At 45.1% G+C, this 21,250-nt stretch overlaps 1 protein-coding gene across 7 annotated transcripts in view; it reads left to right on the top strand.

Moving 5' to 3' along the window:
- The first annotated feature begins 1,651 nt into the window (after nt 1–1,651).
- Nucleotides 1,652–21,250, top strand: part of N4BP2 (NEDD4 binding protein 2) — a 225,373-nt gene continuing 205,774 nt past the window's right edge. For 6 of the 7 annotated variants that reach the window (XM_033947102.1, XM_033947095.1, XM_033947076.1 and 3 more), the window contains exon 1: nt 1,652–1,825. The gene's annotated coding sequence lies outside the window, so the exon portion shown is untranslated. The other variant, XM_033947085.1, reaches the window with a different exon arrangement.

The raw sequence follows: 21,250 nt of genomic DNA, 5'->3' as shown, positions 1-21,250 counted from the left end.
ACATCTTTGAAAAAACCCTCACACTAGTAAATGATCATTAACATTTTCTCTGTGTACAGTGTGCTTTGTTTTTTAAAAATATTTTATGTTTACCATTATGAATTAATAAGATATTGTGTGTACATGAATGGAAGAAATTGGGGGCGGGACTAGGGCAGGCTAGGATATGATTGGGGGTGGGACTGAATAGCAATAGATGTTCCGTTTTGATGAAAAAAATAAATGGTCACATTATGCATGGAGGGTAAGAGAGAGGTTTGACTAAGATAACAAGGCAGATAAAGAGAGAGGATAGACAGTAGGAAAGAAACAGAAATGTTGGATATGGCAATGGAAGGGAAGGCACAGAGATAGAAGATGGATGATGAGCATGGAGAAAGAAGAAAACGTCAAAAGGGCAGGAGACCCTGGCGCCCAAGTTAACAGAAGACAAACAGAAACCAGAACCTGGGACCAACATGATTTGAATAAAAAAGTGACCAGACAACAAAAAGTTGAAAAAGAATTCTATATTGTTAAACCATTCTGAGCTCTCTGGGGAGGACCGACCATACAAATAAATAAAATAATTACCAACAAATTTTTTATATTTGGAGGGGGGTGTTAAAAATGATCACCCCGGGTGTCACATACCCTAGGTACGGAGATAAACATTTCAATAATGATTACTGTGATGTCCTATAATATAGTATAAGAACAGCATAGGCTATAGACTCATTCAAAAATGAAGGGAAAAGCCTCAGAAAGGGCCCTCCCACCTCCACCAAAAAGGTTTTTAAATAAGTAGTCGAGCGGTCACCTCATTGGCAAGAAACCTTCAATATGTGTTAAAGCCTTATGCTGTGCTCCGCTAATGAAAAATAAATGATAGAAGAAAAACTTCAACTTATCTTCGCTGATCGGTACACCAACGGTGGCCAGCGTTTCACAAATATGCTGCCTCAGGGTGTATCCCTACCGATTAGACTTCTTTCAAAAAGAATCGGTGTCCCCTTTTGAAAGAAGTCTGATCGGTCGGGATACACCCTGAGGCAGCATATTTGTGAAACGCTGGCCACCGTTGATGTACCGATCAGCGAAGATAAGTTGAAGTTTTTCTTCTATCATTTATTTTTCATTAGCGGAGCACAGCATAAGGCTTTAACACACATTGAAAGTTTCTTGCCAATGAGGTGACCGCTCGACCACTTCTTTAAAAACCATTTTGGTGGAGGTGGGAGGGCCCTTTCTGAGGCTTTTTCCTTCATTTTTGAATGAGTCTATAGCCTATGCTGTTCTTATACTATATTATAGGACATCACAGTAATCATTATTGAAAGTGATTATCTAATTACATATTGTGTTTCCATGATATCTGGGTCATTTGTGGCTACATACCCTAGGTACGCCACTGCCTTTATTCGACATGTGTAAGATCGTTCTCAAACTGGCTCTGGATTGAATAGGACTGGAGCTCTCTGGTTGTAGACTGCTTTATAGGGTTCTGCGCCCTTCTACGCAGCTCCCGCCCAATCCCAGGGACTGAGGTGGAAACCGGCCGGATGTCTACTTGTGCGGTGAGAAATAAAAGAATTAGACACACAGGTAATTCCCATCTCCTCCGTCTAGTATCCTTCCACCTCAATCTCCCCGGGTCCCACGTTCCAATTCGCCTTCGGGATCATCCGAGATAAATCCCATGTCCCGCCTCCCCCTTTGACGTAACTTCTTTCTCCCGCCTTCCTCTGATGCTATTTCCTATTTCCGGGAAGGCAGAAAGAGAGGTTGAGGGGCAGAAGTTGTATCAGAGGGAAATCAGCGAGCGACTTCAAGTGTGAACTTTAAGGTAGGTTTGGTGGATGTGGGGGAGTTGAAATTAAGAGAGATGCCAGGTTGCGGATGGGGAGACCAGAAGAATGAAGGAGTAAAAAGCAGACCATAGGGGAGCGATGCGTTCCCCCAATGTGTGTGAAAAGGGATGTTTGGTGAGTGTGAACGCAGTCAGATGGTATCTCAAAAATGTAGAAACCCAACTTCGGAGAATGTAGTGGCAAATCTTTTACTGTCAGAAACTGAGAGTGCCTAAGTGAATGGGTTGGAATACATAACTGAATAAAAAGGGTACAGGGCTATAGAAATGAAAAATTGGTTTCAATGAAAGGAAATATTCCATTATGATATTGGGGGGAGATGTATGTGTTTTAGAATTACTGTTTTAGAAGATATATAAAAGAGAATTGGGCAATAAACAATATTGTAAAAAATAAATATATAGAAATGTAATCATACAGGCTTTATAAAAAGTGGGAGAACCGAGGCAAAGATGGATGGGTGATCAATGTATTTGTTTTAAGTTGTTTAGTTTCTGTACCTTGCAATCAGTGTGACTCTTGTGTTTACAGGAAGTTTTAAAGATGTACAAACCTAGTAGACAATTTAAGTAATCTTGACCAGGTTTTCTCGAAATACCAAGTAATATTAAATTGCGAATTACTAGCAAAAGATTTTTGGATGGCAAGATTCAGAATTATGGCATCATTTACTTTTGGATCAAAAGTTATGAAAAATAAAAATAATATTTAAGACAAAATGAAAAATAACTGACTCATATTTGAAACTTATTGGTGTTGATTCAGGTGAAAAACTTTTTCAAGTATTAAATTGTACTTCGCTTCAGAATATTTTTGGTGAAGTGAAACATAAAATAGCATAAAGTAAAGCAGTAGAATTTTATGGTTTTTATATTTATTTTCTATATTGTTCTCCCAAGGGAGCTCAGAACGGTTTACACTTCTCACTCCATATTCACTATGATAGGGGATTAACAGACCCGCAAATAACTTTTTCATATGTTGTTCGCTGTTTTCTATTAAAAGCCATCGTGGGTATGGTGAAACCGCGAATAACATGGTGGGAGACCTGGCCTGTTCTTGAAGGAGAGGCAAAACACGGTGAAGAAAGTGCTGGGAATCAGCGATTTCTCTATGCAAGCTGATGTAATTTAGGGGGAGGAGCCAGCAAGCTAAAAACTGTGAATAATCAAAACCATGAGTGCTGAAACCGCGACTATGCAGGGAGAAGTGTACATGAATTTATTCAAGCATATTTCCCTGCCTGTAAGCCCACCGGGACAATCTATCTAATGTACTTGGGGCAATGGTGGGATTAAGTGATTTGCCCAGGGTTACAAGGAGCGGCATGGATTTGAACCCTTAGCCACAGGGTGCTGAGGCTTTAGCTTTAACCAGTGTGCCACACACTCCGTTATGATAGGATCCAATCTTTGTTAAGCCTTGTGTGCTGATTTCAAAGTAGAACCTAAGAATAAGAGAAAAAATGGTTGTAAATAAGATTAATGTTTTCCCTTATATTCTCATTGCATCACCACTCCCAAAAGTTGCCTTGTCGAGGCTCTTAAAGGAATTAGAGCCCACTTGGATAGTTGAGTAGATAGATATGAGCATTTACAGGTGAAGAATTAAGATGGTTTTGTGGTATGAAGTGAATGGTGTCTAAATATGCCAAACAGGAAGCAGCTGCAAGAACTTTCGATTAAAAATTTTCAGAGGTATAGGCTATATAAAAAAAAAAAAAGCTACATAAAACTTCAGTTCATTTGAATCATTATTGTAAAGTTTGATTCCATGAAAATATTGCCTTCATAATGCCATTCATTCAAAATAAGTAGCTATAAGATTAAGGAAACTGCTGTGAGAGATCACTGTGTGACCTAAAATTATTTTAAGAACCATGGAGATATCTGACTAAAGCTTGGGTAAAATGATGACTATAATGTCAAGATTACTACACAGATTTTGCCTGCATTGGGACAAGGAGGTAGCACGATGGAGGCCACAGCTGAAGGAAAGCCATATTACATGCCCCATAGCATTTCCAAGGAACTCTGCACGTGGGAGGATTTGTGGTCTATGAGGAAATTAGAACTTCTGTAGCACCTGGTAGACTGGTATAGTCCTTACGAATGGGTTATATACCTCACTGCTACCAGCAGGTAGAGATTGAGAACAAACTTGTATAGCAGGATAGCTTCCTCTCTTCCAATCCAGTCTTCCTTAATCTCCATTAGCAGGTGGTAAGACTAATTCGGCTCCCCTATTAGTACTGTTGGAATTTGTTTTGGACTTCTGGGTTCCCTTTTTGTGCCGGAGACGGGTCTGTTTGGGGATCCATCCGACCTCGGGGAGAGTTAAACTTGATGGATCTCTCCCCCCTCCACCTTCCCACATTTTTGGTTGGTCAGACTTCCAGCTTTGAGAGCTGTGAAGTCTGTTCTGACTAAGTGGAAAAAAAAAAAAAATCCTGAGGTGTGCTGGTCTAAAGGGCTCAATTCCCTTTAAAACTGCCATTTGTTCTCATGTAACCGGCACTTTTATTACAGCTAGGGTGTTTTTCAGCACAATCAGCATTTTTAAGGAGGAAAAATGCTCATTGTGCTCCAGATGCAAGGTACTCGTGTCAGGCCTGTGGAAGCATTGTGCAGGCCGGAGCGGTGGAGGAGTCTCATCGGCAACGGTTGCCGGTTGTCAGGGCACCCTGCCGCATGTACCTCGTGAAGGGTTCCCTTACTACCGGAGTGGCTGGGGATTCCCTTTTCATGTCGGTCGGTTCCTCGGTGTCAGGAAAGTCCCAGGCTTTTCAGACATGACAGACCGCAGGAGCTCCGATTTTGGCGGTTTCAGGTCCAATTTTGGCGGAAGCCTCCTCCTTCATTTCTGTTACCTCAAGGGCAAGGTATGGCAGGGTCCCCTGCTGGGGCAGGGAGTCCCTTGGGACCGCCGGGGGTTTTCCCTCCTGAATTTATGTTGGCACTATGTAAAGCTTATGTGCTGGCGGCTGGAGGTTCCGTGTCCACTCCAGGAGTCTCAGGTTTTGCCCTCAACGTCTTCCCCGGTGTGGCCCCATACAGCAGCAGTTTTGCACCCCTCTACTCCTCTCTCATCCAAGTGCCCGAGGGTCTCTTGGGATGAGGATTTTTGCCCAGAGGAGCAAGATGGTATTCATGTGGACCTGGAACTTAGGTGAGATTTCCAGGTTCCTCTTGTGTGGCCAGATCCTGTCAATGAGGGGTTCGAGCACCCCCCTGCTGGCGAGGATGCGTCTGTGGTACGCATTTTTCAGCGGGAAGAGCTTCATGAGTTAATTCTTCAGGTCTCCTCGGTTTTGCACTTTGAGGATACCTTGTCGGAGCTCTCGTGTATGGTGGACCCCTTGCTTAAGGGGATCCGTTCTGCTTCCCGCTCTTTTCCTATGCATCAAGAACAAGAGGACATGGTTTGAAGCTAAGGTGGGGACAAGTCTAGGACAAATGTCCGGAAGTTCTGCTTCACGCAGCGAGTGGTAGACGCCTGGAATGCTCTCCCAAAGGAGGTTATTAAGGAATCCACTGTGCTAGGATTCAAAGGCAAATTAGATGCACATCTCCTTACGAGAGGCATAGAGGGATATGGGTGACTAAAACTACATCAGGTGTATACCTGACTGGGCCTCCGCGTGTGCGGATCGCCGGACTCGATGGATCATGGGTCTGATCCGGAGAAGGCAGTTCTTATGTTCTTATCAGGATATTCGGGACATTATACTCGCACAGTGGCAGGTGCCAGAAGCTGCTTTTCGTTTTGCATGCTCTATGGCCCACCTATAACCCATTCCTGAAGGGGATAGGGACACTCTGAAGTCGCCTGTGGTGGACGCGGTGGTCTTGGCTATCTCTAAGAGGCATACCGTGCCTATTGAGAGTGGTGCGGCCTTGAAGGACCCTGAGGAGCATAAGTTGGAGTCCCTCCTTAAACAGAGTTTTGATGTGATAGCTCTGGCGGTCTGTCCGGCGATGTGTGGTGGGCTTGTGGCTTGGGCGTGTTTTCACTGGGCCGAGCATGTGCTTGACAGTAGTTGTGAATTGCTAAAGTGCGAAGTGGAAAAGATTGAATTGGGGGCTTCTTATCTTTTAGATGCCATATATGACCTCTTGCGAGCTTCTGCCAAGTTGTTGGTTTTTGGAGTGACAGCATGCCATACCTTGTGGCTTCGTGCTTGGTCAGTGGATAACGCATCCAAAGCTAAGTTGACAAAGTTTCCCTTTAAAGGGTCCTTTTTGTTTGGTGAGAACTTGGACAAGTTGGTTCAGACTCTAACTGATTCTAAAGTGCCTCTTTTGCCTGAGGATAGGCCTGGCTCGAGGCGGGGCTGCTCGTGGGCGTGATTTCTGCCGCTTCCACCCTGATCAAGGGGCTGCCTCCTTTCAGTCTCCTGGGCTCTCTAGAGGCAGGTTCTTTCAGCACATGCAGTCCTTTCGTGGGGCCCGCCGGGCTGCGAACAGCGCCCACGCTAGGTCCCCTGCCACCCGCTCTGCCCAATGACTCTTTGCCAGCGCCCGTCTTGATTCCGGTGGGCACCAGGCTGCGAGATTATTCTCCAAAGTGGGCAGACATCATGTCCGATCAGTGGGTTCTGGAGGTGATTTCGAGACGGCTATGCTCTGGAGTTTGCCCGTTCAGTGCCAGATCGTTTTCTCACTTCCCCCTCGCAGGTGGAATGGAAGCAGCAGGCCTTTCGCCAGACCCTTCAAAGATTGTTGGATCTCGATGCAGTGGTTCCATTTCCCCCGCAGGAGTGGGGCACAGGTTGATATTCGATTTACTTTGTGGTGCCAAAGAAAGAAGGGACCTTTCAGCCCATCGTAGATTTGAAGGGGATCAACAGGGCTCTTCACGTGCCTTCCTTCCGCATGAAAACTCAGCGGTCTGTGATTCTGGCGGTTCAACCAGGGGAGTTTCTGACCTCTCTAGATCTGACAGAGGCCTACTTGCACATTCCTGTTCAGGCATCCTATCATTGCTTCCTGCGCTTTGCAATCTTGGGCCAACAATCAGTTTCGTGCACTTCCCTTTGGTCTGGCCATGGCTCCGTGGACGTTCACCAAGATGATTATGGTTGTCGTTGCGGCGTTGCAAAAAGAGGGCATTCTAGTTCATTCCTATCTGGACGACTGGTTGATTCGTGCCAAGTCATTCCAGGAGAGCACCTGGGTCATGGCTCGGGTGGTGTAGTTTCTGCAATCGCAGAGATGGATAGGCAACCTTTCCAAGAGCCGGTTATCTCCATCTCAGTGCCTGGAGTATCTAGGAATGCTGTTCGATACCTCCTTGAGAAAGGTCTTCCTTCCGAATGCCCGGGAAAGCAAATTGCAATATCAGTTTTGCCCGGTGTCCTCGGACGCAGGATTTTCTCCAAGTGTTGGGGTCGATGGCAGCTTCCCTCGATGTGGTGAGGTGGTCTCTGGCCCGCATACGTCCTCTTCAGTATGCTCTTCTTCGGAGGTGATCGCCTCAGAGGCATAGTCTGGATCATTCTGTTCGGCTTCCGGGCTTGGCTTGGTGCAGTCTTTTGTAGGTGGCTCTAGACCTCCCATCTTGTACAAAAATAATAATAATAAATTTATTCTTTTATACCACCATAAGAAACTGAACAATCGGGAGGAAGTGACGTCAGCTCACAGAATGGCTGCTTGAGCTGAGAGCTCCGTAGGGGTGAAATAGATAAAAGTGCTTTACGGCGTTCTGAACAACGGAGTTCCTGAGATTTCAGTACCGATTGATGTCAGCAACGATGGAGACCCGTAAGAAGTTTGATAAATATCGATTTCTTTTGGTTGAAGGGGAGAAATCTGCTACCGCGAGCGGCTGTGTGCTGGTGGGAAGCAAAAAAAAAAAAAAAAATGGTGCCTGCGGAGTCGGAAGATGAGGAGAATGCGATTGAGAGCACTAACACTGTGGAAGTTACTCCCCAAATGTTACATGAATGGTTTCATGCTTTAAAAGCTGAAATGGTGAGAGTTAGACAGGATTTAAAAACTGCAATGGCTGAGCTACGGTCAAAGGTGGCCGAATTAGGAGGCCAGGTGGGGACCACGGAAGACAATGTGTTGGAGTTGACCCATGATATGGTGACCATGCGAGCTGAAGCAGATCAGATGGCGTCCTCCATTCAGGACTTGCAAAACCAGGTGGAAGATTTAGAAAATCATTCTCGTCACTGCAATTTGCAGTTTAAGGGTCTACCAGACACAGAGGATTATAAATATTGTGCCTCTGTGGTGAGCAAAATTTGTATTGACTTATTAACGGAGGTGCATGGCTCCCCACCTGGCCAGATTGTCATTGTGCAGGCATATCGCAGTTTGGGTCCTGCAAGAAGCGCGGGATCTAAGGATATAATTGCTTGTTTCCTGGATTTTGGGATTAAAGAAAAAGTACTGCAGGCTGCTAGGTGCAAGCAAGGATATCATTGGCACAATGTATCCATGGGCATTTTTCAGGATTTAGCCTGGGCAATATTGCAAAAGCATCAGAATTTTAAAGAGATCATGCAACTGCTGCAAGCCGAGGGTCATCGATATCGTTGGCTGTTTCCCTTTGGAGTCTGGATCACAATAGATGGAAAATCTAAATGAGTATGAAGTGGAGGAGGCATGGGCCACCCTGAAAGAATTAGGGTGTAAAAATGTTCCAGTTCTGACTGCTATAATGTCCAAGAAGGCGGAGAAGAGATCCCCTGGCCTGTGGAATACAGTTGGGCGAGCTGGGAAACGGCAACAGAAGGAACATACTTGAAGGACTTTTGTGCTTTCTGATTTTTACTTTTTACTCTGGGGACACTGGTGTTTGATATGGAGTTTCTTGCATCTTCTAGGCATTCTTTCTCAAACTTTCAAAATAAACCTTGATACACCATATTTTGTTCCTGCTGTGCTAGCAAAGTTGGAATCTCGATATCGGATGGTCCACTGTAAGGGATTTGAGAAATCTAAATTATCCCATCAGTCTCTTCTTGTGGAATCTTCCTTAAAAAGAACCAATACTGCCAAGGTTTACGCCACCGTCCCACCTGGAAGAGAGGGCAGGACTATGGACAAATTTGGTCAACGACTGTATCAAAATTCAATTATGACAACCCGAGTTTTGAACAACAATTTTATCTCCACATCTTATCTCAAGCATTTGGTCAACACCATGCCTGATTTTTTTCAAATATCTTCCACAACATCAACTTCCAGAGTTTCAGCAACTGCACAACACTTTGGGTCAACTTTGCATGCATCTCGTTCAATCTGCATATGATGCATTTGAACTGTCCTCTAGGGTCACTGCTTTTTCCATGGCCATGCGTTTCCATGCCTGGCTTTGTACCATGGACATGGATCTGAATCTGCAGGATCAACTCGCTAACATCCCATGTCAGGGCAATGACTTGTTTGACGACTCTATTGAGGCAGCTACCAAGCGTTTATCTGAACACGAGTCCTTTGCTTCCATAATTAGACTTCCACGACCAAGGGTTATAGACCTGTTCCATCCTACCAGAGGTGTTTTCCTCAGAAGGCAGCTCCTTATTCAAGGACAACTCCTAAGAAACAACAACAGCAGCAACAACGGCAACAAAAACCTCAGACTCCTGCTGTACCCAAGACCTCTCAGTCTTTTTGACCATCTAACACAGAGCATAACGTCAATCATTCTGTCTCTGTCCTCTCCTCTTCCCATAGGGGGCCATCTCCATCTTTATTACCACTGATGGGAACTCATTACATCCGACCTTTGGGTCGGATGTAATGAGATTTATCATCAGGGACGATTACTCTCTTCATTTCATCCAGATTCCTCCAGATCTGCCTCCAAGAGAGTATTCTTCCAATCCATCCCAAACCGCCCTTCTTCAGGAAGCTCAAGCTCTGCTTCATCTCCGTGCCATCAAAGAAGTTACTCTGGAACAGCAGAGCAGAGCAGGGGGTTTTACTCCCGTTACTTCTTAGTTCCGAAGAAGACGGGCGATCTGCGACCTATTTTGGATCTCAGAGCACTCAACAAATTTCTTGTCAGAGAGAAATTTTGGATGCTGTGGCATCCTTGTATCCCCTTCTAGACCAAAATAATTGGTTATGCTCTCTACATCTCAAAGAGGCTTATACCCACATTCCCATTCATCTAGCCTCTCACAAGATTCTCAGATTTCAGGTGGGACATCATCATTTCCAGTACAGATTGTTCCCCTTCGGCCTGGCATCATCTCCCAGGGTCTTCACCAAGTGCCTCATGGTGGTAGCAGCAGCTCTGCGAACCCATGATCTTCAGGTTTTCCCATACCTGGACGATAGGCTCATCAAAAATTCAACATCTCAATGGGTTATTGTAGCGATCCAACGGACTACTTGGTTCCTCCAAAACTTGGGGTTTGAAATCAACTTTCCAAAATCTCAACTACAGCCCTCTCAGACTCTGCAGTTCATTATAGCAGTACTGGATACTGTACAACTTAGAGCATTCCTTCCTCAACAACGTCAGGATGCTATTATTCAACTTTGTCACAAAGTGTCTTCCCTCACTTCACTCTCAACGAGACACATGATGGTTCTTCTAGGTCACATGGCCTCTACAGTTCACTTGACTCCTTTTGCCAGACTTCATCTCAGAATTCCTCAGTGAACCCTGGCATCTCAGTGGGTGCAGGCTTTCGACCCACTCTCTCAGCACATTACAGTGACTCCTTCGTTGAGAAAGTCTCTCCATTGGTGGAAGCTCTCTTCCAATCTCTCTAGAGGTTTACTGTTTCAAACGCCCCCCTCTTCAGAAGGTCCTCGCAACAGATTCCTCGACCTATGCTTGGGGGGGGCTCATCTAGATGGTCTCTGTACTCAAGGCCATTGGTCCAACACAGATTGTCAGTGCCACATAAATCTGTTGGAACATAAGAACATAAGCATCACCTCTGCCAAGTCAGACCATAGGTCCATCGCGCCCAGCAGTCTGCTTCCGCGGTGGCCCCCCCAGATCTGTGACCTGTAAATGATCCTTTACTTAAGACATTTTGTCCTGTATAGTACCCCTCTAACTATACCCTTCAATTCCCTTTTCGTTCAGGAACTTATCCAACCCCTTTTTGAAACCCAAAATCGTACTCTGCTCTACCACCTCCTCTGGAAGTGCATTCCAGGTATCCACCACCCTCTGAGTGAAGAAAAACTTCCTAGCATTTGTTCTGAATCTGTCTCCCTTCAATTTTCTTGAGTGCCCTCTTGTTCTTGTTTCCCCCACCAGTCTGAAGAATCTGTCCCTCTCTACCTTCTCTATACCGTTTATGATCTTGTAAGTTTCTATCATGTCCCCTCTAAGTCTCTGTTTTTCCAGGGAAAAGAGCCCCAATTTCTCCAGCATCTCAGCATATGGAACGTTTTCCATGCCCTTTATCATCTTTATTGCTCTTCTCTGGACTCTCTTGAGTGTCGCCAGATCCTTCATAAGGAACGGCGACCAGTATTGAATGCAGTATTCCCAGATGCGGGCGCAACATCGCCCGATATAGCAGCAGGATAACTTCTTTGGTTCTGGTAGTGATTCCTTTTTTGTTAATGCCAACATTCTGTTTGCCTTCTTTGAGGCCGCTGCGCATTGTGCCCCTGGCTTCATTGTTTGGTCCACCATAACCCCCAGGTCCCTTTCTAGGTTGCTTTTCCCCAATACCATTTCCCCATCTTGTAGTTGTACATCGGGTTCCCTTTCCCTATGTGCAAGACTTTGCATTTCTCTACATTGAAGCACATTTGCCATTTATTTGTCCATTCACTCAGTTCTTTTGTAGTTCTTTTGTAGTTCTTTACATTCCTCAATAGTTCTAACCCTACTGGAGAGTTTTGTGTCGTCCGCAAATTTTAGAACTTCACACTTCATCCCTACTTCCAGGTCATTAATGAATATATTGAACAGCAGTGGTCCCAATACTGACCCCTGCGGGACACCGCTCATGACTGCTTCCCAGTCAGAGTAGTGTCCCTTTACTCCTACCCTCTGCTTCCTGTCCGCCAGCCAATTACAGATCCATCTGTGCACATCCCTTTCCACCTTGTGATTCCACAGTTTCCTTAGCAGGCGCTCATGGGGTACCTTGTTGAAGACTTTTTGGAAGTCCAGATATATGATGTCTATGGGGTCACCTTTGTCCAATTGTTTGTTTATCCCCTCGAAGAAGTGCAGTAGGTTCGTTTAGCAAGATCTTCCTTTACAGAAACCATGCTGGCTGGTTCTCATCAGATTATTTCTTTCTATATGCTCATTGATGCTATCCTTGATTAATGATTCAGCCATCTTCCCCGAAACTGAGGTTAAGCTCACTGGTCTGTAGTTCCCCGGGTCGCCTCTGGATCTCTTTTTGAAGATAGGTGTAACATTCGCTATCCTCCAGTCCTCCGGGATTACCCCTGTTTTCAAGGATAGGTTGCAAATCTTCTGTAGTAGCTCCGCTATTTCGTCTCTGAGCTCCTTCAGTATTCTTGGGTGGATTCCATCTGGTCCCGGTGATTTGTCAGTTTTTAATCTATCTATCTGTTTGAGTACGTCTTCGAGGCTCACCTCTATTGATAATAATTTTTCCTCCTGATCCCCCTTGAAGGTTTTTTCCGGTTTCGGCACATTGGATGTGTCCACTTTTGTGAAGACTGACGAGAAGAATGTGTTTAATCTGTCTGCCACCTCCTTTTCATCCTTTACCATTCCTTTCCTGCCTCCCTCATCCAGGGGTCCCACTTCCTCCCTCACTGTTTGTTTTCCTTTCACATATCGAAAGAATGGTTTAAAATTCCGTGCCTCCTTGGCAAGTCTTTTTTCGCTGTTCTGACCACACGGTAACATTTTTTTTGGTGTTTCCTGTGCTCTTCTAGTTATCCTCGGTTTTATCCTTTTTCCACTTCTTGAATGATTTTTTCTTGTCTCCTATCACCTTCTTAACTTCATTTGTTATCCATGCCGGGTCTTTTGTTTGGTTCTTTTTGCTCCCTTTTCTAAATCTGGGTATATACAGGTTTTGCGCCTCGTTTACTGTGTCCTTGAATAAGGTTCAGGCTTGCTCCACTGTCTGTGTTTTCCTGGAGCTGTTCTTGAGTTTTCTCTTTACCATCTGCCTCATGGCGTCATAGTTCCCTTTCTTGAAGTTAAACGATGTTGCAATGGTTCTCTTTCCCTTTGGCATTTCTATTTCCACTTTGAATCGGATCATGTTGTGATCACTGTTTCCTAATGGTCCTACTATTTCCACTTCTTGGGTCGGTCATTTCAGCCCGCTGAGGATTAAATCCAGTATAGCTGTCCCTCTCGTTGGTTCTTTGACAAGCTGCTCCAAGAAGCAGTCCCGTACAGCCTCCAGGAACTCCGTTTCCTTTGAACATTTTGAAGCTCCATGGCTCCAGTCTATCCCGGGATAGTTGAAATCTCCCATAATTATGGTGTTTGCGTTTTTACATTCTCGTCTCAATTTGGCCCTCAGTTTTTCATCCATTGCTTCTGTTTGTCCAGGTGGGCAGTAGTACAGTCCCATCTTTATCTCGGTTCCCTTTCTTCCTGGTATTTTAACCCATATTGATTCCGGTTGGTCATTTGTCACTGCTGCATCCACTCCAGTCGAGTGAATGGTATCCTTTATATAAAGTGCTACTCCTCCCCCTTTCTGATGCGCCCTGTCTCTTCGGTAGAGCTTGTACCCCGGCAGTACTATGTCCCATTTGTTTTCTTTCTTTCCACCACGTTTCTGTGATCGCTATGACGTCTAGGTTCTCATCTTTGGCCATGATTTCTAGTTCGCCTATTTTATTCTTCAGGCTACTTATATTAGTGTACATACAATTTAAGTCTTGATATTTTTGTTTTTTTGTTACTTTCCCTTTTTGTTACTTTCCCTTGTTGTCCTTACCGTCCCTTTCCTGTCTTGCAGACTCCTGTTTATTGACTCTTATGTTATCCCCTTGTGATACGTTCTTATTTTCCTCCTTTTGTTCCTTCCCTTCCTCTTGTTTCTTGAACTCAGAGCAATCTTCAATACTCTGAAAGCTTATCAGCATCTTCTTTACGATCAAGTAGTCCTCATTCGTACAGACAATCAAGTCACCATGTACTACGTCAACAAGCAGGGAGGAACAGGATCTCTCCCTCTTTGCCAGGAAGCTCAGAAGGTTTGGAATTGGGCGATTCTTCACAACACCTTTCTGAAAGCGGTCTACATTCAAGGAGAGCAAAACTGTCTGGCGGACCAATTGAGTCGTCTTCTGCAGCCTTACGAGTGGACACTCAGTTCCTCTCCTCTCCATCACATTTTTTCTCAGTGAGGGACTCCTTTCAGCATCTTCTCCACGATCAGGTAGTCCTCATTCGGACAGACAATCATGTCCCCATGTACTATGTCAACAAACAGGGAGGAACAGGTTCTCTCCCTCTTTGCCAGGAAGCTCAGAAGGTTTGGAATTGGGCTATCCTTCATAACACCTTTCTGAAAGCAGTTTATATTCAAGGAAAGAACAATTGTCTGGCGGACAAATTGAGTCATCTTCTACAATCTCATGAATGGACACTCAGGTCCTGATTCTGCAAAGTGCTGTCCCGATTTTAGGCAGCTGTAGGCGTCCTACAGCTGTCTAATCAGCCAATCGGGATGCATGTTTTAAAAAAAAAATGCTCCCCAGGCAGGCTGCATATATTGAATGCGCCTCCGGGAGCCTAAGGAGGCCCGCAAGATGCCTAAGCTCGCTAAGGGTCTTAGGCGAACCTAGGCGGCCCTACGCGTCTCCCTAGTAGAGGAAGAGACGCTTAAAATGTATACCAGCAAAATGCTGGCCTACATTGTAAGTAGATGCGGCCGCTATACTTATCGCGGCAAGTGATCTCCCTGCCGCAATAAGTATAGCGGCCGTGGCCACCTGTCCGATCACCGGAAGGAGGGTGCCCAACCTCTCCTGCCGGAACGCCGCAGGAAGGTGCTGAACCCCTCCTGCTGGAAAGCCGCCCCCTCCCCCCCGAAACTCTTGATCGCTGGAAGGAGGGTGCAGAACCCCTCCTGCCGGAAAGCCATCCCGTCCCCCGAAACTCTTGATCACCGGCAGGAGGGTGCCGAACCCCTCCTGCCGGAACAGCCCCCCAAACTCCCAATCGCCGGCAGGAGGGTGCCCAACCCCTCCTGCCGGAAAGCTGCCCCTGCCCCCTCCCGAAATTCTTGATCGCCGGCAGAAGGGTGCCCAACTTCTCCTGCCAGAAAGCTGGACCCCCTCTGGACCCCCATGCTAACGACCCTAACCTCCCCCCCAACTAACCTCCCCCCCCAACTAATCTCTAAATTGTTGGCCGTCTGGACGGGTCTTGCTGCCGTTCAGCCGACAGGCCCGCCCCTTCCTGGAACATCCCCGCTAAGTCTAAGGCCTGATTGGCCCAGGTTCTAGAAGCCTGGACCAATCAAGCCTTAGGCATAGCAGGTCCGCCCATCACCACTAACCCTAAGGTGTGTTTGGCCCAGGCTCGTAGGCACCTGGGTCAATCAGGCCTTAGAATTAGTAGAATAGTAGCTGGAAAGCAATGACCACAAACGCCTGCAGTCTAAGCAACAAAAATCAGGATCTGCAAGCCCTGATGTTAGAGGCAGACTTGAATATTGTTGCTATCACTGAGACATGGTTCAGTGAGTCCCATGGATGGGATGCAAACATACCGGGCTATAATCTCTTCAGGAAGGACAGAGGTGGTAGAAAAGGTGGAGAAGTAGCTCTCTATGTAAAGACAGATATCCAAGCGACAGATGCAGGGCGCCTGGGGAAAGGAAAAAGCGTTATGGGTTGTTTTGAAAAGAGAAGATGGAACTTCTATCCACTTGAATTTTGTCTACAGACTTCCGACTCAGTTGCAGCAAATTGACAAAGATCTGATTACGGATATACAAAAGTTGGGAAAGAAAGGGGAGGTGCTATTGCTGGGTGATTTCAACCTGCCGGATGCAGACTGGAACGTTCTCTGCGGAATTGGAAAGAAGTAGGAAGATTGTGGATGCCTTTCAAGGGGCTCTGCTCAGACAAATGGTAATGGAACCCATGAGGGAAAACACGATACTGGATCTGATGCTCACAAATGGTGAAAGTATCTCTAAAGTCCAAGTGGGGGGTCCACCTGGGAAGTAGCGATCCTCATACAATTTGGCTTGATACAGCAGCCAAAGTGGAGGATGGCCACACAAAACTCAAAGTCCTGGATTATAGAGAAAACTTAACTTTTTCCTAAAAATTGGGAAAAAGTTAAGTTTACTCTATAATGGAGGGTTCCAAACCCCCCCCCCAACAGCAGAGCGAAGAGTATGAAGTAAACTTGGGGGGGGGGGTTAGAGCTCTTTAAAAGTAACTTTTTAGGCAGCGCACTGGGGTCTTGCGCTGATTTGTCTGCGCTGCGATGTCGGCACGACGAAGTCCTGCACGCGAATGACTTTGAACCAGAAAAACAGTGGTCCAAGTTGAAAGGTGCAATAAAAAGAGCTACTGATCTTTATGTGAAGAAAATAAATAAAAATAAGAAAAAAAGGAAACCAATATGGTTCTCTAAACTAGTGGCAGAAAAAATAAAGGCAAAAGAATTGGCAGGCATGAAATATAAACAAAAACTCAAGAAGAGGAGTACAGAAAGGAATATCGAATGAAACTGAAAGAAGTCGAGAGAGATACGTCTGGCGAAAGCGGAAGAGCAAATGGCTATAAATATAAGAAAGGGAGGTAAAAAGATTTTCAGGTATATTAGTGAAAGGAGGAAAACAAAATAATGGAATTACAAGATTCAAAGAAGGTATGAACCACTACGTGGAGAGTGATGAGGGAAAGCAAATGTGCTAAACAAATACTTGTTTGGTGTTCACAGAAGAAAAACATGGAGAAGGACTGCGATTGGTCAGCAAAGTTACACCTAAGAATGGAATGAATACTGCACCATTCACAGAAGAAAGCGTTTATGAACAACTTGAAAAATTGAAGGTGGACAAAGCTATGGGACCGGACAGGATCCATCCCAGTATATTGAGGGAACTCCGAGAGGTTCCGGCGGGTCCTCTTAAAGATTTGTTCAATAGATCTTTAGAGATGTGAGAGGTTCCACGGGACTGGAGAATAGTGGATGTGGTCCCTCTTCACAAAAGTGGTTGCAGAGATGAAGCAGGAAATTCTAAGAAGAGACAAGTTAATTTAATCACTTCGGTTATTGGAAACATAATGGAAACGTGAAGGAAAGGATGGTGAAATTCTTAGAATCTAATGGATTATAAGATTACAAAAGGTAAATCGTGCCAAACGAATCTGATTGAATTCTTTGACTGGGTGGCCAGAGAATTGGTTCAAAGATGTAATTTACTTAGATTTCAGCAAAGCTTTTGACACGGTTCCTCATAGCAGGCTCTTAAACTCCATGGGCTGAAGTTAGGGCCCAAAGTCATGAACCGGAATAGAAGTTGATTGATGGACAGATGCCAGAGGGTGGTGGTTAATGGAATTCGCTTGGAGTAGGAAAAGGTGATTAGTGGAATGCCTTGGATCGGTGCTGGGACCGATTCTGTTTATGTTTGTGAGCGACATTAGCCTTTTTACGGATTATACCAAGATTTGTAACAAGAGTGGACACCCCGGAGAGAGTGGAAAATATGAAAAAGGATCTGTAAAAGTTAGAAGAATCAATGTCTGCCAACTAAAATTCAATATGAAGAATTGCAGAGTGATGCATTTGGAGGGTAGAAATCCGAGGAAACCATTTGTGCTGGGAAGTGATAAGCTGATAAGCACTGACAGAAAGAGGGACCTTGGGGTGATTGTGTCTGAGGATCTAAAGCAGGGGTATCCAACCTTTTGGCTTCCCTGGGCTGCATTGGCCGAAAAAAAATTTTCTGGGGCCGCACAAATGCGCAAACGCTGCAGCAAGACATAGGAGGGAGCTGGCAAGACGATAAACACCTGGGGGCAGCAGAGGAAAACACTGCATCACCCTTGACCGGGGCCACATAAAATACTTCATGGGGCTGCAGGTTGGACACCCCTGATCTAAAGGCATCTAAACAGTGTGATAAGGCGGTGGCTGTAGCCAGAAGGATGCTAGGCTGTATAGAAAGAGGAATAACCAGCAGAAGAAAGGAGGTGTTGATGCCCCTGTATAGGTCATTGGTGAGGCCACACTTGGAATATTGTGATTAGTTTTAGAGGTCGTATCTGGTGAAGGATATAAAAAGACTTGAAGCGGACCAGAAGAAGACGATGAAAATGGTAAGGGGTTTGAACCAATAGAAGTATGAGAAGAGACTGGAAGACCTAAATATGTATTCTCTGGAGGAGAGGAGGGACAAGGGAGGTATGATACAGACGTTTAAATACTTGAAAGGTATTAATACAGAACAAATCATTTCCAGAGAACAGCAAATGGTAAAACTAGGGGGCATAATTTGAGGATGCAGGGAGGAAGACTCAGGAGCAATGTTAGGAAATTATTTTTCACGGAGAGGGTGGTAGATGCCTGGAATGCCTTCCAGAGGGAAGTGGTGGAGGGGAAAACGGTGATGGAATTATAAAAAGCATGGGATAAACATAGAGGATCTCTAATTAGAAAACATAGAATATAAATTAAAGAGCTAAGGTTGGTACTGGACAGACTTGCATGGTCTGTGTCCCATATGTGATGATTTGGTGTTGGATTGGACTGGGGAGGGCAGCAATCTGAACTCCACTAACTTGGAACATGAGGATGTTACTGGCCAGACTTTATGGTAGATATCCTGCAAACAGGATGGTTAGATAGGCTGGAGTGAGCTTGGATGGCAACTTCAGCATTTGGAACCTATGACAATACCAGGAGGACTTTACAATCTATGACCCAGAAATATCAAAGAAGAGACAAGTTAATTTAATCATGTATTTTTAATGGGTATAACTAATGGGCATTTGCTATGTTACTATCTATCATAATAAAACCTTAGCACGCATGCGCACTTGAAACTCCATGCGTCCATGCTTTGTGCTTACATGCTGCCGCTTGCGCAGTAGAAGGAGCATGAGGTGGTTTAATAATCTTGCCTTTTGCCGGTGTCTGATGATTTTCTGTCTTCTGCCCCGATTGGCAACGCCGGCTGACCCCCCCGGACCAGCAGCGGCAGCTAGCTTTAGTTTAGCTTTAGCCGCGGTTTCATCAAGCAGCCTTTGCTAGGCCAGCCCACTTCAATGATACGAGGTGGGCTGGCCTAGCAAAAGTCCCGAGGCTACCTGATGAAACCGCAGCTAAAGCTAAACTAAAGTTAGCTGATGCAGGACAGGGGGAGCAGATAAGAGGTACTGCTGGACAGGGGTGAGGTAAAAGGAAGGGAGAAGAGGTGCTGCTGGACAGGGGAAAAGGGGTACTGTTGGACAGGGGGTGAAGGGAAAGGGTACTGCTGGACAGGGGGGGAGGTAAAAGGAAGGGAGAAGAGGTGCTGCTGGATCTGGCAGAAAGGGAGGGAATGGAAAGGTGCTACACAATGGAGGTGAGGGTGAGATGGTGCATGGGGAGAGAGCATGTTGAATTGGGGGGTGGGAAAGAGGGATGCCACTGAAGGAAGAGGCAATGACAGAGAGAGAAAGTGTGCAGGAGGCAGAAAGTGTTGAACGTGGAGAGGGTGAGATGGATGGGGAGGGCAGAAAGGAGGGAAGGGTAAATGTTACACTGGGGAAGGGGAGAGAGGGCAGAGAGTGAAAAGTTGGACTCATGGAGGGAGGGAGAGATAGATGTTGGTTGGGGGAGGGAAGGAGGACCAAAGGAGAAGCATGAAGGAGGCCCTGGAAACATAGTTAAAAGCACAGAAAAATAGTCACCAGACAACAAAGGTAGGGAAAATGATTTTATTTTCCTTACATTGATTGAAATGTGTCAGTTTTGAGAAAGGAAAGATGTTAAACTTTACCTGTGAGGGCTGCAGAAAAAAATAGGGTACTTGCAGGGCTGCCAAAAAAATAGTTAATGTTTTATTAAAGAAATGACAATTTTGCATGAGAAAAAAACTCTTATTCTAGCATCTGTTAATATAACGGGCTTAAAAACTAGTAAAAGATATATCTCGAGAGGCAGCAATTGTAAGATTTCCATTTTACTTTCTAAGCATAAATACAGTATACAGAATCTATCGGGTAGCTTTCTCTTTCGTCAATCAAAAAGCTGCAATTGCGACTCCTGAAACACACTGGGTGATAACTTGGGAAAGGTTTTTACTTGGAAAATTTAAGGCTGTTGGTGAACAATCTGGCACACTCTCTGATCACACATTTAGATTCCTGATATTCATTAATCTGATAAGGTAATTCATAGAAAATTAGAAGCTATGGAAAATTGCCTCTAGGATGAGAAACTTATGTTTTATTAATTTTCCAAGAAAAATTGAACTACTGGTAATAATAACATAGTAACATTGCAGGCCTGCTCCGGGATCTTCTTCTGGCTGAGTCCCTCTTGATGTAACTTCTATCTCTGTACCTTCCCTTCCACTGCCATAATCAACATTTCTGTTTCTTTCCTACTGTCTTTTTTCTCTCTTTTTCTTTCTCGCTCATTATGTCAACAATTCTTTCTCTCTCTCCTTTATCCCCCCCCCCGTTCATTTGCAGCAGCTTTCTATCACACCCCCCCCCACCCCACCGTGAGATCTGACATACCTTCAGGCCTCTCAAAGTGGCGGTGGCTAGATGGTAGAGGCAGCACTGTTTGTGGCCTGCCCTGCTAGGGTTTCCCTCTGCCGTGTCATCAGTGACGTGGCCCCGGTGGTGCAGGCCACAAGCAGCCTGTTCAGAGCATGCCATTACTGGCTACCGCTGCTTTAGGAATCCTGGAGGTATGACAGGGTGCTGGTCACTGAATCAGTCAGTTTGATTTTTTTCAGAGAGCAAATTGATTTTGAATCAATTCTCCAAAGTGAATCAGGGAGCACTAGTGGGGACTCATGGGGCATTTCACAGAACACTTTCCAGCTTTGAGATAAGGTGCCATCTTTTCGTACACAGTTTTTTCTATTTGTCAGGAACTCCATTTTAAATAGATTGTAAACTCTATTGAGAAGAGATTGTCTCTTACATGTTTAATGTACAGTGCTGTGTATGTCTAGCAGTACTATAGAAATAAGTACTGTAGTAGTAGTAGTAGTAGTAGATGTGGCAGAGTAGAGTGGATGAAATAGGGTAGGAGTAGTACTAGAGAAGGTAGGGACCAACAAAAGCCCACCAGGAGTAACTAAGGTGGGGCCAGCAGTGAGTAGGAGGAGGTAAAGAATCACGTATGCAATATGTGCTTATTGAATGATGTGTGAGCCTTCTGACCCGGTAGATTTGTGAGAGCCACAGTATGCTCTTCAGAATGAAATCAGCTAAAGAGGGAAGACTTAAGATGCTGTCAAAAGGACGTTGGTAGCCTGGCAA

Source organism: Geotrypetes seraphini, chromosome 1, assembly GCF_902459505.1.
Source record: "Geotrypetes seraphini chromosome 1, aGeoSer1.1, whole genome shotgun sequence".
In the NCBI taxonomy this organism is placed as follows: Eukaryota; Metazoa; Chordata; class Amphibia; order Gymnophiona; family Dermophiidae; genus Geotrypetes; species Geotrypetes seraphini.
The sequence above is the reverse complement of the archived record's forward strand: the minus strand, read 5'-3'. Positions and strand labels throughout refer to the sequence as shown.